This window comes from Poromitra crassiceps, assembly GCF_964638095.1.
Source record: "Poromitra crassiceps genome assembly, chromosome: 4".
NCBI lineage: Eukaryota > Metazoa > Chordata > Actinopteri > Beryciformes > Melamphaidae > Poromitra > Poromitra crassiceps.
The window spans coordinates 9,299,597-9,316,515 of record NC_139626.1 but is presented as its reverse complement, the minus strand read 5'-3'; positions in this window follow the sequence as shown (position 1 = coordinate 9,316,515).

Sequence of the window (16,919 nt, the reverse complement as noted above, 5' to 3'; positions counted from 1 at the left end):
CCACACCTGCAGTGATGTGATGGCAGTCAGGCGGAGGGGTCCGCACCTGCAGTGATGTGACGGCAGTGCCAGAAGGAGGGGTCCGCACCTACAGTGGTGTGACGGCAGTGCCAGAAGGAAGGGTCCGCACCTGCAGTGATGTGACGGCAGTGCCAGAAGGAGGGGTCCGCACCTACAGTGATGTGACGCAGTGCCAGAAGGACGGGTCCGCACCTACAGTGGTGTGACGGCAGTGCCAGGCAGAGGGGTCCACACTCCACACCCACAGTGCAACGAGGCACAGCATTGAAGCAGGTGAGTCTTGCCCTATACAGTATGTGTACAAATTCTAACATTGACTCATCCATTTATTTTAAAGTGTTCATGGCTGGATTAGCTGGGATGTCAGCGGAGCAATATGTGAATGAATATAGATATAGATTATATAGAGACAATGAGATTACAACTAATGAGCCAGAATAATTATATTGAAAGGCTAAAAATACACCAAGCTAAAACCTGACATGACAGAAACACACACACACGGACAGAAAGTGTCTGGGCATTTGTGCACTGTGTGTGCTATTAAACCGATGCAAGTTACATAAGAATGTAGTCTGGAGTTCATAGTTGTAGTCTTTTTTTGATTGATGCTAAATCACAGTGGAGAAGACGCAGGGAATGTGAGGATTACAGGAAGCTGCTGTATTGGGAAACATATGGAAAGGGCATTCAGTCGCTTGCTTTAGAAAAGTTCATACACAGTGAAAATGCATGTGTAAATAATGAGCGAACAGTGTCTCTCTCTCTCTCTCACACACACACACACACACACACGCACGCACACACACACACACACACACACACACACACACACACACACACACACTTTTTCATCATTCGAATAATTCGAAACACCCGCCCGAGCCATCGATCTCCCTCGTCGCTCACTGTTGCCGGGGAAATAACTGGAGACAAATGCGAGGGCGCCGCCCCTTTATTTTTCCCGGGGAAAGCGTGTATGAGTTCAAATGGCCACTCCGCTCAGTCCGCTGCTTTGTGATGTGCGAGATGGACACGCTGTAGCGCTCAGTCAAACTCAAATGTCTGAGCTGCCCTGTTCTTGTTCTTGTTTTTGTTTTTGTTTGTCACTTTTTTGTTAAAATCTGAAAATCCAAATAAAAATATAATTGGAGAAAAAAAAAAAAGGTCAATGGGAACTTCTACTTTATGACCTCAGTAAACGCTTTCCTAACGACTTTATCGTCTCAACCGCTAGCTTCAAGTCTTCTTCAATACAGCATGCTGCTCATTTTGGAAAATATGGTCCCATTTAGTGTAAAATAGATGATAAAACAGGCTATAGGGAGTGATTGACAGGTCGCCTGTCCAGTGATCACGCAGCTTGCCGATCGTAGACCAATAGCGGCCGGAAAATAATAATAATAAAAATGTAAATGCGACGGTCACAATGCCCAACGCAACGCTTCAAAACGGAAGTCCACATCCAACAGTGGCTACGTCCATATTTGTGTACAGTTGTAGTGTGGGTGTATTTGTGTCTGTTTCCTGTGTGTGTTTGTGTATTTGTGTCCGTTTCCTGTGTGTGTTTGTGTATTTGTGTCTGTTTCCTGTGTGTGTTTGTGTCTTTGTGTCTGTTTCCTGTGTGTGTTTGTGTATTTGTGTCCGTTTCCTGTGTGTGTTTGTGTATTTGTGTCCGTTTCCTGTGTGTGTTTGTGTATTTGTGTCTGTTTCCTGTGTGTGTTTGTGTATTTGTGTCTGTTTCCTGTGTGTGTTTGTGTATTTTCAATTCAATTCAATTCAATTCAAAAAACTTTATTAGTCCCGCAAGGGGCAATTTAAGGCATGAATACTGCAACACTGTGTCTGTTTCATGTGTGTGTTTGTGTATTTGCGTGTCTGTGTTCTCTAAAGCGTGTGTGAATCTGTTTTGTGTCTATGTGGAATTGTCACTCCCCCCCCCCGTGCGTGTGCGTGTGCATGTGTGTGTGTGTGTAGGCGTGACAGACAGGTGCTCTGACTGCTTGTCAGATGCAATTGGCAGGTAGCATCTGTTGGATGCCTTGTGGGGTCACGGGGGTTCAGAGCACACACACATCCCGTACAGCAGTGTCAGGCCACCCTGTTAGTACCTGTCCCAGTAATGAGGTGCTGAGCTCGCCTGGCTCCAGACCTTCCAAGCCACGGGCCACTCCACAGGTGTGAACTGACGTGGCAGTCTGAACATCAGGCTCGTGCCGAGCGGGACTCGTCTAGACACAGCTGAACAGTTTGAAAAAGTTTTCTCACGTCCTTCTGGACGAGAGAAGAGAGACAAAAAAAAGTGTCAATAAGTCTCCGGATAAAGACATCACCCTTATTATTGACGGTTTTCACGGGATTGTGTTGCTAGGGAACCTGTTTGAAACCTATCTTATTTCCTGTCAGTTATTGTACCAGCAAACACTGCAACAGGAAGTACCGTAAACTGGAGGCAATTTAGAACGTTTACTGTATGTTGTCGACTTGAAAGCATCTATAGACGGTTTTAACTTGACAACGAATAACAAACGTAGAGCGAAACAGAATGTGAGGTCACGTGATCAGGATGCTTCTAACCAGGCTATATTCTACCTTCATCTCTTTGTCTTTTCTCCCTCTCCAAAGACAACCTTCTAGCAATACAATTAGACACTCTGCTCAGTTGGAACAGATTGTGTGTGTGTGTGTGTGTGTGTGTGTGTGTGTGTGTGTGTGGGGGGGATGTGTGAGTCCGGGGTTAGCCTGTCTGCCAATACGATGTGGGAGTGATCGATGACCGTGATCACCTTTTTACCACATGAATAGGCACAGCGAGCGTTTAAAGCACAGCCTGTAACAGACATCAGTTGAAAGCACATAGCCAGCCTGTAACAGACATCAGTTGAAAGCACATAGCCAGCCTGCAACAGACATCAGTTTAAAGCACATAGCCAGCCTGCAACAGACATCAGTTTAAAGCACATAGCCAGCCTGCAACAGACATCAGTTTAAAGCACATAGCCAGCCTGCAACAGACATCAGTTTAAAGCACATAGCCAGCCTGCAACAGACATCAGTTTAAAGCACATAGCCAGCCTGCAACAGACATCAGTTTAAAGCACATAGCCAGCCTGCAACAGACATCAGTTTAAAGCACATAGCCAGCCTGCAACAGACATCAGTTGAAAGCACATATCCAGCTGCAACAGACATCAGTTTAAAGCACATAGCCAGCCTGCAACAGACATCAGTTGAAAGCACATAGCCAGCCTGCAACAGACATCAGTTGAAAGCACATAGCCAGCCTGCAACAGACATCAGTTTGAATGGGTGACAAAACCACAGTGTTTCCTCACACAGCGCTACAGGTTACCTTCCTACAGTCGGTCATGCACCAATGACATTGCTTGCATATAATATTGAGATATTCACGAGTTCATGTGCGACGTATGCTGTTTACAATATAATATAACAATAACAATATAATGATGGGATAAGCCAATAATTAAGTAAGAACCAATAATAATGAGCCAGTCTCAAATCATGGTGAGACTAGAATAGGATACCTGGGATACAGTACATGGATGGTTTTAGCTGTCTGAAGACAGTGGTCCGTTAGCCTGCTTCATTTGCTCAATGTGTTTACACGCACGCAAATATTATTCGGTACACTCAAGTATTTAATTTATGCGTCTGCGCATGTAAATGCTGTATAAGCCAGAATAAGCTCATATCCCAATTACGAGAAACTAGAACGCAGTAGCTGGGAAATACCGATGCGAGGGCATGTAAAATACCTCATTTTGAGGCCATGTCTAAGATATTCTACTCATAATGCATAGAGCAATACCCTGGGTATTCATGTACGTGCTGTTATTCATGACCAGCGTATGAGCTTGTATGTAAACAGCGTACACTGAACATGACCCAGTATCCGCTGATGTGCGTGTAAACATGAACAAACTCAATGAGATATACCCACATGTCACATTTAGCATAATATCTACTGAACACGCAAATCAACACACGCCACAGTCCTCCCATATTCACTGGCTTGACCTTTATATCCGTGTGTCCTTAACCATTAGTCGCACAGGAGCCCCGGAGCAGGGGGGCCCGCGTTGCCCTGCCTCACCACCGGGGACGGCAGCTCGTCCCGGGCCGCGACTCACCGAGACCCCCGGTGGGAGCGCGGAGCTCTGCGGGAGCCCACGCTGACAGAGCTGGAGGACGCTCAGAGAGAAGAGGAGATGAAAGGCAGAGGGGAACGCGCTGAGGGCCCCGCCCCCTTCTGTCTCTCCCTCTCACTCTCAACTTACTGTTTTTTCATGGAGTCCCTTCTCTGTGTTTGGTGCCCCCCGACGCAATAATAACCCCTCCTTATCTGTGTGTGTGTGTGTGTGTGTGTGTGGAAAAACAATGCTGTTTTAATGAGGTTCAGAGGGAGGAAAGGGGTTAGAAAGGGGGAGCATATCAAAGAGAAAAGAAACCCCGTCTCAGCAGCACCTCTCTATTAGTTATTAGTCGCACACACGACGCCCCAAGCTCCAGTTTCTGAAAAGTACCAAAAACTACAGTTCCTTGAATGGCCACTTGAGGCTGGCTCCAAAAGCGAGTCATTCCCCCATTCAACCCCCGAGTTGACAGAAATAATAAACGTATTTACACAGCCGGGTCCAAAAAACGGTTCTGGTCTCTGTAGCTAATTCACCTGGGTGACTTTATATAACTCACCCGTTTAGACAGTCTATGACTTTATATACCGGTAACTCACCCGTTTAGACAGTCTATGACTTTATATACCGGTAACTCACCCGTTTAGACAGTCTGACTTTATTCACCTTATTCACCACGCCCACTTTTTCTCTCTTCCGCGTTCAACGCAAACGTATTTGTTCTTCTGAGAAAAAGGGAATCTCTTGCGCTTCAGCTCCCCCGCAGAGGGAGGACGGTGCTTCTCAGAACAGGAGGATAATCACAGAAAAGGAAGAATCTGGAGCACACGGGTCACTGGTGAGATGGTTTCTTTTTAATAGGCTAAGTGCACCAACGTTTCAACGCAACGCGTCTTCATCAGGGTTAAAAAAAAAAAAAGGGTATTTTTTCTTCTGGTTCAGCGCTAGTTGCCTTCTGTGGCTAATATTAGCCGCTAGTTAGTTATGTTATATGGCAGTAAAATGCCACTGAATGACCAAATTGATATAACTTTTAACCATTTCGAGTAACACTGTTTCCATACGGATCACCAGCGTTAGTTTGTTGTTTATAACGTGGCTATATTCATAACGTTTCTATCTCGGATGCGTTATTTCGAATCGCACATAGGTTACGTAACCTATGTGCGTTTCAGGACGCAACAGCCTCGAGCCACTAACGTCATCTTTAGAGCACAATATTCCTGGAATGCAAGTTTAACTAAACAGTTACATGTCCTCTGCATTCTACATAAAATTAAGATATTACGGGTTGTTTTATTTTGTATGTTACATACGTATTGGCCAAGATATGTTAGTTTATGGGGGAGTAATTTTGCCACTTTAGGAGGGGAGTGTGCGCGGCCATTTTGCCTGCGGGGTTTTTGGCAAGTCAAAACGGAAATACTATTACGAAATGACGTAATGCGGAAGCGTCCATGTGTGGGCAAAGAATAAGGTGAATATAACTCACCCGTTTAGACAGTCTATGACTTTATATAACTCACCCGACAGTCTATGACTTTATGTAACTCACCCGTTTAGACAGTCTATGACTTTATATAACTCACCCGTTTAGACAGTCTATGACTTTATATAACCCACCCGTTTAGACAGTCTATGACTTTATATAACTCACCCGTTTAGACAGTCTATGACTTTATATAACTCACCCGTTTAGACAGTCTATGACTTTATATAACTCACCCGTTTAGACAGTCTATGACTTTATATAACTCACCCGTTTAGACAGTCTATGACTTTATATAACCCACCCGTTTAGACAGTCTATGACTTTATATAACTCACCCATTTAGACAGTCTATGACTTTATATAACTCACCCGTTTAGACAGTCTATGACTTTATATAACCCACCCGTTTAGACAGTCTATCACTTTATATAACCCACCCGTTTAGACAGTCTATGACTTTATATAACTCACCCGTTTAGACAGTCTATGACTTTATATAACCCACCCGTTTAGACAGTCTATGACTTGATATAACTCACCCGTTTAGACAGTCTATCACTTTATATAACCCACCCGTTTAGACAGTCTATGACTTTATATAACTCACCCTTTATATAACACATTTTTCTACAGTCTCTGGTCAGCAGTCTCTATGGTCAGCAGTCTCACAGCTTTGCCAAGCGGCTTCTTCCATGCATTCCATGTCATCTTCTTCTACTCATTCTTCTACCCCGTTCCCCTCCCCCCAAACAGGCGTCACGGCCAACGGACCAACCTGTATGGACGCCCGTCCAAGCCGGCAGTAACAAGGGGGCTCGAACCTGCAACCCTTGTATTGGTAAGCAGGAAATGTACCGCTGCATTACCCAGGTGCCCCTTCTCCTTTTTCACAGTTCTGTTCTTCTTCTCCGTCTCACCCGTTCCTTTCCTCTTCTTCGTCTTCATGTCATTAACTGGGATATAAATAATGAAGCGCTCAAAAATGTTCCGTAACCAAGGTTACCAACGTCCCAATCGGGATTACTGAAATCATGTGTGATTTGTATGTGGACGAGGCGGGATGGAAACGCTTTCAGAGTCACAACTCTGTATAGTCTGGAGTCTGTGTTGAACATTTTGCAATAAGTGTAAGTGTAAGGATAGATTTTTTTTGATACATTAAGTTTTTATTTTCCTCAATGACTGATGTTGTAGCTGACCTTTGAATTCCCGTAACACGCATGTGACATGAGTCACACAAAGTGCATTATTCTTATTGTTCCAGACTGACTGCAAGTTAAGACGAACTGACACGCTGCTCATTAGACAAATGGAAAAGTTAGACTGACAGATGACCAGCTGGAAACCACCGCGGTTGCCAGCTTGGTCAGCTTGGTCCAGCTGGTCTCGTGTGTAAGGGTTTGTGTGGGTTTGTGTGGGTTTGTGTGGGTGTCCTTGAGGGTTTGTATTGACCATTACTGACCATATCCCTGAGAGACAATTAGGACGTACAGTAGGGTCCTTCTCTATGGTATGTTTCTCACATTTATAATACTAGACATCTCGCGTGCTCGATTCCTAGACTCGCCCGCCCTGTAGCTCGCTGAGCTGGCCATGCAGCTCGCATACGCAGCTCGACCACTGCACGGCCTCGCCCACATCTTGGCTGCAGCGTGGCCTCGCCTGCCCTATTGGCACGCACGGGTGTGTGTGTGTGTTGCTCACAAAATGTTATTGCCCTTAAGTTTACATGCGTGCGAGTGTGTGTACCCCTTCAGTTTGCATCCATCAGTCTTATGACATCACTGATGACATCATCAGTGTCTTATGACATCACGGATGACATCAGTGACTTATGACATCATCAGTGATGGGCGGCTGTAGCTCAGGAGGTAGCTCATCCACTAATCGCTTTGGATAAAAGAGGTTGGTGGTTCGATTCCCGCCTCCTCCAGTCTGCATGTCGAAGTGTCACAATGCTGATGATGTCACTGATAACATCATCAGTGATGTCACAATGCATGCTCAAGTGACATTACTGATGACATCACTTATGACAGCATCAGTGATTTATGACATCACTGATGACATCATCAGTGGGACCAAAATGTTAACAGAGAGAGAAAACAGAGATTGCCCACATGCTCCCTTTTATCAAAAGAGAAATTGGTTTGACCTACATGTAATATGACATTGGTTTGTTTGAAATACTGAATCAAAGGCATTTGCATTCATGAACACATTCTGAAATGTCCTATACAGTTTAATTTGCAGTTTTAAATGTGTAAAATCAATCAATTAAGGAAATTCCAGCAAATGCATAGTCTGGAAGTCTTTCTGTGGTGTTCAGTGTGTAAGTGTTTCTGTAGTGTTCAGTCTGGAAGTGTTTCTGTAGTGTTCAGTCTGAAGTGTTTCTGTGGTGTTCAGTCTGGAAGTGTTTCTGTAGTGTTCAGTCTGAAGTGTTTCTGTAGTGTTCAGTCTGGAAGTGTTTCTGTAGTGTTCAGTCTGGAAGTGTTTCTGTAGTGTTCAGTCTGGAAGTGTTTCTGTGGTGTTCAGTCTGGAAGTGTTTCTGTGGTGTTCAGTCTGGAAGTGTTTCTGTAGTGTTCAGTCTGGAAGTGTTTCTGTAGTGTTCAGTCTGAAGTGTTTCTGTGGTGTTCAGTCTGAAGTGTTTCTGTGGTGTTCAGTCTGGAAGTGTTTCTGTAGTGTTCAGTCTGAAGTGTTTCTGTGGTGTTCAGTCTGGAAGTGTTTCTGTAGTGTTCAGTCTGGAAGTGTTTCTGTAGTGTTCAGTCTGGAAGTGTTTCTGTAGTGTTCAGTCTGGAAGTGTTTCTGTGGTGTTCAGTCTGGAAGTGTTTCTGTAGTGTTCAGTCTGAAGTGTTTCTGTAGTGTTCAGTCTGGAAGTGTTTCTGTAGTGTTCAGTCTGAAGTGTTTCTGTGGTGTTCAGTCTGAAGTGTTTCTGTGGTGTTCAGTCTGAAGTGTTTCTGTGGTGTTCAGTCTGGAAGTGTTTCTGTAGTGTTCAGTCTGGAAGTGTTTCTGTAGTGTTCAGTCTGGAAGTGTTTCTGTAGTGTTCAGTCTGGAAGTGTTTCTGTAGTGTTCAGTCTGAAGTGTTTCTGTGGTGTTCAGTCTGGAAGTGTTTCTGTAGTGTTCAGTGTGTAAGTGTTTCTGTAGTGTTCAGTCTGAAGTGTTTCTGTAGTGTTCAGTCTGAAGTGTTTCTGTAGTGTTCAGTGTGTAAGTGTTTCTGTAGTGTTCAGTCTGAAGTGTTTCTGTAGTGTTCAGTCTGGAAGTGTTTCTGTGGTGTTCAGTGTGTAAGTGTTTCTGTAGTGTTCAGTCTGGAAGTCTTTCTGTGGTGTTCAGTGTGTAAGTCTTTCTGTGGTGTTCAGTCTGAAGTGTTTCTGTAGTGTTCAGTCTGGAAGTGTTTCTGTGGTGTTCAGTCTGGAAGTGTTTCTGTAGTGTTCAGTCTGGAAGTGTTTATGTGGTGTTCAGTCTGAAGTGTTTCTGTGGTGTTCAATCTGGAAGTGTTTCTGTAGTGTTCAGTCTGGAAGTGTTTATGTGGTGTTCAGTCTGGAAGTGTTTATGTGGTGTTCAGTCTGGAAGTGTTTCTGTAGTGTTCAGTCTGGAAGTGTTTATGTGGTGTTCAGTCTGGAAGTGTTTCTGTAGTGTTCAGTCTGGAAGTCTTTCTGTGGTGTTCAGTCTGAAGTGTTTCTGTGGTGTTCAATCTGGAAGTGTTTCTGTAGTGTTCAGTCTGGAAGTGTTTATGTGGTGTTCAGTCTGGAAGTGTTTCTGTAGTGTTCAGTCTGGAAGTCTTTCTGTGGTGTTCAGTCTGAAGTGTTTCTGTGGTGTTCAATCTGGAAGTGTTTCTGTGGTGTTCAGTCTGGAAGTGTTTATGTGGTGTTCAGTCTGGAAGTGTTTATGTGGTGTTCAGTCTGGAAGTGTTTCTGTAGTGTTCAGTCTGGAAGTGTTTATGTGGTGTTCAGTCTGGAAGTGTTTATGTGGTGTTCAGTCTGGAAGTGTTTCTGTAGTGTTCAGTCTGGAAGTGTTTATGTGGTGTTCAGTCTGGAAGTGTTTATGTGGTGTTCAGTCTGGAAGTGTTTCTGTAGTGTTCAGTCTGGAAGTGTTTATGTGGTGTTCAGTCTGGAAGTGTTTCTGTAGTGTTCAGTCTGGAAGTGTTTCTGTAGTGTTCAGTCTGGAAGTGTTTATGTGGTGTTCAGTCTGGAAGTGTTTATGTGGTGTTCAGTCTGGAAGTCTTTCTGTGGTGTTCAGTGTGTAAGTCTTTCTGTGGTGTTCAGTCTGAAGTGTTTCTGTAGTGTTCAGTCTGGAAGTGTTTCTGTGGTGTTCAGTCTGGAAGTGTTTCTGTAGTGTTCAGTCTGGAAGTGTTTATGTGGTGTTCAGTCTGGAAGTGTTTCTGTGGTGTTCATATGTGCAAATAACTTCATCATGTCCTCAATTAAAACAGAATCAGTAGCAAGCTCTAAAGCAGTGTGGCTTTACTGGCACTAACAATAAGGACGGGCCGCTCGTCCAGAGAAGTCATTCTACAAAGTAAAAAGTACAGACAACAACTCCCTGGAATAGACTGCGAGCACAGAGATCCTATTCAGCTCGTGCTTCTATTATAGATGAAAAACCAGCTTGGCACACTTCAGCATGTCATCAGCTAAACAAATCTTTTGCTTTTCCCTTGGTTCCATTCAAGTTTAAGTCTAGTTTTGAAAGTTAATACAGCCGGCCCGGTAGGCCCGTTCGGTAATACATCCCTGGACATCTTATCGTGGGCCTCAAACATGCTTAAAACTGAAGAACTAAATCTAGGAAATGAAAATAAACTGACTCCCTTCAAGCTTCAAATCAGTTTTGATGGAGCACGAAGTCCTTCATCACTGGTGTTAGTGGTAGGGAGTGGACTTGGATCAGGCGATGGGTTCCCAGCACTTGGCGGATCCGGATCCGACACACGTGGGCCAGCCTGCGAGGACATCTCTTGGCCTCCAGAAAGACCCTGAGAGCCTCAGAATCTGCCCATTCCTCCAGCTGTGCCTGCTCTGCGGTCATCAGGGCCGGGTCGGCGCCGTGGTCCAGCAGCAGCTGGACGAAGGCCGTGTTGCACCTGTTATGCAGCACCACCTGCAGCAGGAGAGAAGCCACGTCACGGGTCAGAACGCCAGCAGCCTGGAGCAGCAGGTGGAAGCAGTCCAGGTGGTTGTATTCAGCACTGAGGTAGAGAGGGGTGCATGAGCCGTGTATGCTTATGTTAGGGTATATGCTTCTGTTAGGGTCAGCCCCGGCTTCCAGGAGGATCCGGACACAGTCCAGGTGACCGTTCCACACGGCACACTCGAGAGGCATCCAGTTATCGTTGTCAGCTAGGTCTACCTGTGCTCCCTGGGTGATCAGGTAGACCACACAGGCAGCATGACCCCGGGAGGCTGCGAGCCCCAGAGGGCTCCACCACCTACTCTCAATTTCAAACACAAACTGCTCATTGATCTGCCTTCTGAAGCAGTCTTCCTGCAGCAGGCTCCTCAGTTTGTCCAGGTCTCCTGCCCAGATGGCATCATAGAGAAGCCTGTCGTCATGCCGTGCTCGAACAGCCATTCCTTCAGATCTGTCACTGTACCACACCGACTTGTACGCTGTGTCTCAAACAGAAGGGACTGAATGTAGGTTGGACATTATGACATCATAACATGACCTCATAACATTATTACATGGTGACATTATAATGATGACTGATGACATCACTCACTGATGACATCACAATTGCTCGAGTGACATTACTGAAGACATCACTCACTGATGATATCACAATTGCTCAAGTGACATCACTGCACTCACTGATGACATCACTCACTGATGACATTACTAATTATTATTAAATTAACTATAACTGAAATAACTCAAATAAATCACTCACTGAACCTTCCCTCAAACTGTTTGAGTTCCACTGGGGAAGCCCACCTCCCGCTTTGGATACCTCTGAGCTGGACCTCTTGATTGTTATATATAGTGTTCAGGCTAAGATTAGATTAGAGTAGGGTTGGACAGGGCAAATTAGGCCGTAGATTAGTTAGATTCCTTGTGTGCTAGTTCCAGTTAATGGCTAGAGTAGTCAGATTGTCTGAGCTGTTGCTCGTTTGGCCTGGCCGCTCTGCTGCCAGTTCCAGTGTGCCGCTGCCCGCTGCTACCTCGGCCGCTGCAGTGGGATGGCCAGGCGGACTGAGTAGCTGCTGTATGCCCTCGGGCTGGACTGAGTAGCTGCTGTATGCCCTCGGGCTGGGCCATAAATGTAAATTATTTTCTTGTCTATTATACAGTGGCTCATTTCACCTGTTAATTATAATACATAGCTTGATTGCTAAATTGTTCTGTCCCTTGGGACTATTCATGACCGTATCGCCCAGCCCCAGTATATCATAACTAAAGTAGATTAAAAGTAAAAAGTTGTCAAAAAAATAAATACTGTACTAGCAAAGTACAGATACAGAATTTACTTATACTTCCCATCTCTGGTTGTTGGGTATAGTTGCTGAATTATGAAAATCACAAATCAGTCAATCAATCAATCAATCAATAAAATAAATATTTGATCCATTCAAATTTGTATAACCCTCCTCTGGACTCAAATTAATAACAGTGTACTGAGACTTAATTTTGAAAAGCATCACCCTCCCCTATTCCTCCAATGACCCCTTCCATAAATAACGAATGGGCCCTAACTGTACGACATGCAGTGGGGGGGGGGGAGGGTCTGCTGAGGGGAGGGCCCCTCCCCGCATGTCATAGCCATGCCTAGTGAAGGGCTAACTGTAAGACAAGTACTGTAGAGCGAGGGGAGGTGGTGATGACTGAGTGACAATCCTCGCCCCCAGAGCCTAGGGTGGGGGGAGGGCGGGGTAATGAGTGTTCAATAACATGGATGGAGAGAAATCGCTCACACACGCACGCACACACGTACACGCAGGTACACACATACACACACACACGCACGCACACACGTTTTTTTTTTTTTTTTTTTTTTGCAGGCCAGGCCAGGCCACTCACTGAACAGCAGGCCAGCCGCCGCCTACTGGTTTACTAGTGGTTTTATTACTTTATTCAGGGTTAAAGTGGGTGCATCTCATTGTAAAATTGGACTTGGCCCAAATTGGGCTTCAAACGGCCCAAATTGGGCTTCAAACGGCCCAAATCTGGCTTTAAACGACCCAAATTGGGCTTCAGACGGCCCAAATCTGGCTTCAAACGGCCCAAATTGGGCTTCAAACGGCCCAAATTGAGCTTCAAACGGCCCAAATTTTTCGCCGTCGCCCTTCGGATGCCGGCACGCGCGTCGGCCCGTATCGGCCTGGCCTGCTTGGTATCTAATGCCCGGCCTGAATTATGATCCCAGTCCGCCCCTGACACACACGCACGTACACGCAGGTGAGTATTTTTGACCAAATGCCTCAACATCAATATTGCGACAATGTAGGGATGACTATTGGTGCTTTCACAAAAAATGTTGTGATAAATAATCATCAGTAATATGGATATAATCACTGAGTGGGTAAAGGCAAATAATACAGTATGGCATATCATGATATTACTATTGAGGCTGGCTTTACATGGTGAAACTTTCATGTAACTAGTTGCAAATTGCATTAAACATAATTTCCATGTAACTTGACAGTTGCACGAAGCAATTCAAAAATAATAGCCTCATGCAACAATGTAGTTTGTTTCACTAAAACTAGTTAGGCTAGATTGGTGATTTTTCATCTGTCGTATAATTGTTTTCTTCTTTTTCCCGCTAGATTCTATCAAGTGGGAAGTATCACTGTGTCTTTGTATCTTATTCCGTATCGTTTTCTTGCTGGATAATATCAATTCGGACGTGTTGTATCGGGTTTTCTTCTGGCGCTGGCTGGCTGCTTTCTTTCATTATGGCTGTCCTGGAGAATAGGAAGAGAGCTATCGGTGCATTATTGATATGCTGGAGGAAAAAACAGCAGCTAAAAGCTAATGAGCCTCCGGTTGTCACGTCGAGTGGGGTAGACGACCCAATTGCAGACAACGTCAGGAGGCAGATTTAGTTAAAACCCAACACTGGGTATATTTAATGTAACACAGAAGGACAGGTAACACGACAGGACCCATGTGAACTTAGTGATGAGCAGACAAAAGACTGATGGGGAAGCAGGAAGCTAAATACACACAGGGAAGTGATTACACATGGGAGGCAGCTGGGTGATTACATACAAGACACAGACTGGAGACTAACATAGATCTGCTGGAACTAGACAGTGAACCATGAGGAACATGAGGGGACTGGATACACGGGGAAAGTCTGACAACGTCACAATCATAACAATCAATCAATCAATCAATCTTTATTTCGTAGACACAAGATCCATTAAAAACACATACAACAATAAAAGCACACAATACATACAAGGAACACACATTACAAAAGGCTGGCATACCAGTGTTTCCATAAGGCTGACTGGTATCGTGTGTCACTGGACTTGGGGTCCACCAGTAGCATCACCACAGAGTTCTTGGAAACATTCAAGCGGCATATAAATTTGTACATTATGTTTCTTAATAGGGCCTGAAAAGTGCTTACCCAAGATCTACAGAACAAATCACTAGCACTGCACCACCTAGGTTCCCTAAGCAATATTCTCATGCAGTCATTGTAGGCAACCTGCAGTTTATACATGGTTGCCTTCTTGAACCTCACCCACAAGGGGGCAGTGTAGAGGGGAGTGCAATATGTCCTAAAGAGATTAATCTTCACATCATTGGAGCAACAAAGGAATTTCTTTCTCAACATGTTGGCTTGGGCATATAATGTGCGGCGCTGTAACAGTACCCCCCTCTCAAGGGATGGCTCCTGACCAGTGTTGGGCAAGTTACTTTCATTTGGAAGTAATAAGTTACTTTACAATATTACTGTCTGTGTAGAGTAATTACACTACTTTTGCATTACTTTCACCAAAACAACAGCAGCAGCAGGACTGTTGTATCGGGTTTTCTTCTGGCGCTCACTACTTTCTTTCATTATGGCTGTCCCGGAGAATAGGAAGAGAGCTTACGGTGCATTATTGATATGCTGGAGGAAAAAACACCAGCTAAAAAAGACTAATCCACCTCCGGTGAGCGCATTCTCCCAAAACAGACAACAAACATTAGCAAATTGTTCCAACAACCGTCATGCTAACCTCACCAAAGCTAGCGGTAGCCACCGGCTAACTGCCATTTAAACAAACTTTGCCTAGCTCATGTTTCTTTCTTGACATGGCTCAACTGTTTGAGAAAATGAAAAACGTTAGCATTACCAACCTTGCATGAAGTCTGAGGATACCTCATCTCTATCTGAAGTGTCCAAGATACCTTCTTACCGTCCTATTATTTTGTTCATTTTGCTGATAAGTTGAAATCCATCAATTGAAATCGGTTGAAATGATACTACATCAACGTAGTTGGCCTAGCTCACGTTTGACATGCATCAGACACGTTATCAGTGTTTTGATTGGCTGTAAGTTTCAACTAAAAAACCAAAGTTGCGTGAAAATTTCACAGCGTAAAGCCAGCCTAAAGCTGCCTTCACATGAGAAGCCATCTTCTCTTCTCTCACCTCGAGGTAGAGCGGAGAAAGCTTAGCGGTAAGTAGGTCAAAGTTTAAACAATCGATCTTTGAGCGGCAGCGCACGGTGGCAAATTCGAGCGGTGCGCGACGCCAAGGGTAGCGCTGCTGCATAGTTGGGAGGCACCGCGCCCCCCATAGGACAACAACGGCACAGCGGACGCAGAGCTGTTTTACCGCAGATCATGTGTGTGTGTGGGGGGTGGGGCTTAGGACGATAGACGATATCTAGTCTCATTCACGATATAATATCGATATTGCCCAGCCCTGCTTTAGTCATCCAGGCCGCTCAGCTGAAGGTGAGCAGTGATGAGTCTGTACACACAGTAGTAGTGTTGGGGGTGGGGTGGAGGGTGGGGGGAGGGAGGTGGCTGTTGATAAACCATGAGAGAAGCCCCTCCCCCCCGCAGAGCTGTGATCCCTCACTCTGATAAATCGTGGTCTTCGCTGGCACCGGCCAGCAGCACTAACAAACATCATTCATCACACACTCCAGAAAGCTTTGCCGTGGGAAGTGTTCACGAGCACTCAGCGCCTTGAATGGGCAAAGTTTTATTACATGTGATGAATAATAGATGGGTAATTGTCTTGCGTATTATTAATTGATGCTGTATTTATACTACGGGTGTACTTTTCTCCAGCACTTGGCCTCAGCGGGTCCAATGCGTGCATCTACTTTTTCTGTAATGCCTGGCGCTTTTCTGCCATAATAGGTTACAAGCAGGGCGGGATCAATATGGTTTAATTGGGCACTCTAGGATGGTACCACTGAGCTATATTAAATGTGGAGACTGTGACTCCACCTCCTCCCAGTATGTGACTCCACCTCCAGTATGCTCTTTTGAGGCTAAAATACCTCAGATTTAGTGAACCAGATTCTGCGCAGTAGCTCCGTTGGGTTAAACACGATTTCAGACGGACAAGCCCGTCTTTATTGTCACACGATTACAATCAACACATGCACGGAGGGCCACAACACACACATGCTGACGGTGGCCGGTGAAATTTGTCCTCTGCATTTAACCCATCCTGGCTTTGTCCTTTCCTCCGGGGGGCAGGCCAGGAGCAGTGGTCGCTTTCTCGTACAGCGCCCGGGGACCGACTTCGGATGTTGTCGTCACTGGTCGGATGACGATGACGATCTGATCGTCTGCATGTTTTTAATGGGGGGGGGGGGTTATATAGGGAGGAACCCCCCTGGGGGAGCACGGGGAGAACATGCAAACTCCACACAGACAGAAAGGCCCTTACGACGAGATACCCCACCTGGGCAGTAGGCACTGAAGATATGGGGGGGAACACAACCACAGCACCCACAGTGTCCCAGGCGAGAATCGAACTCAGGACCTTCTGACTGCGAGGTGACAGCTCTACCACTGAGCCACCGTGCCCCCTCGCACCGTCACCCTCGCACCTCGCACCCTCGCACCGTGCCCCCTCGGGTTGGAACCTGTGTGAGGTCCCCGCCCCTCTGAACCTTTTTTTAATGTACTGTAGCTGCTGGTTCTAGATTTGCGCACAGTGTGTTGTGTATTTATTTATATACAGTCATCGTCATACGGGGGAAATTATCTGATAAACTGATCTTTGCAGCTCTGTGTTAATTAGCTAATGTTTCCGTGGCATTTTGATTAACGTTATGGTTTACTTCCTT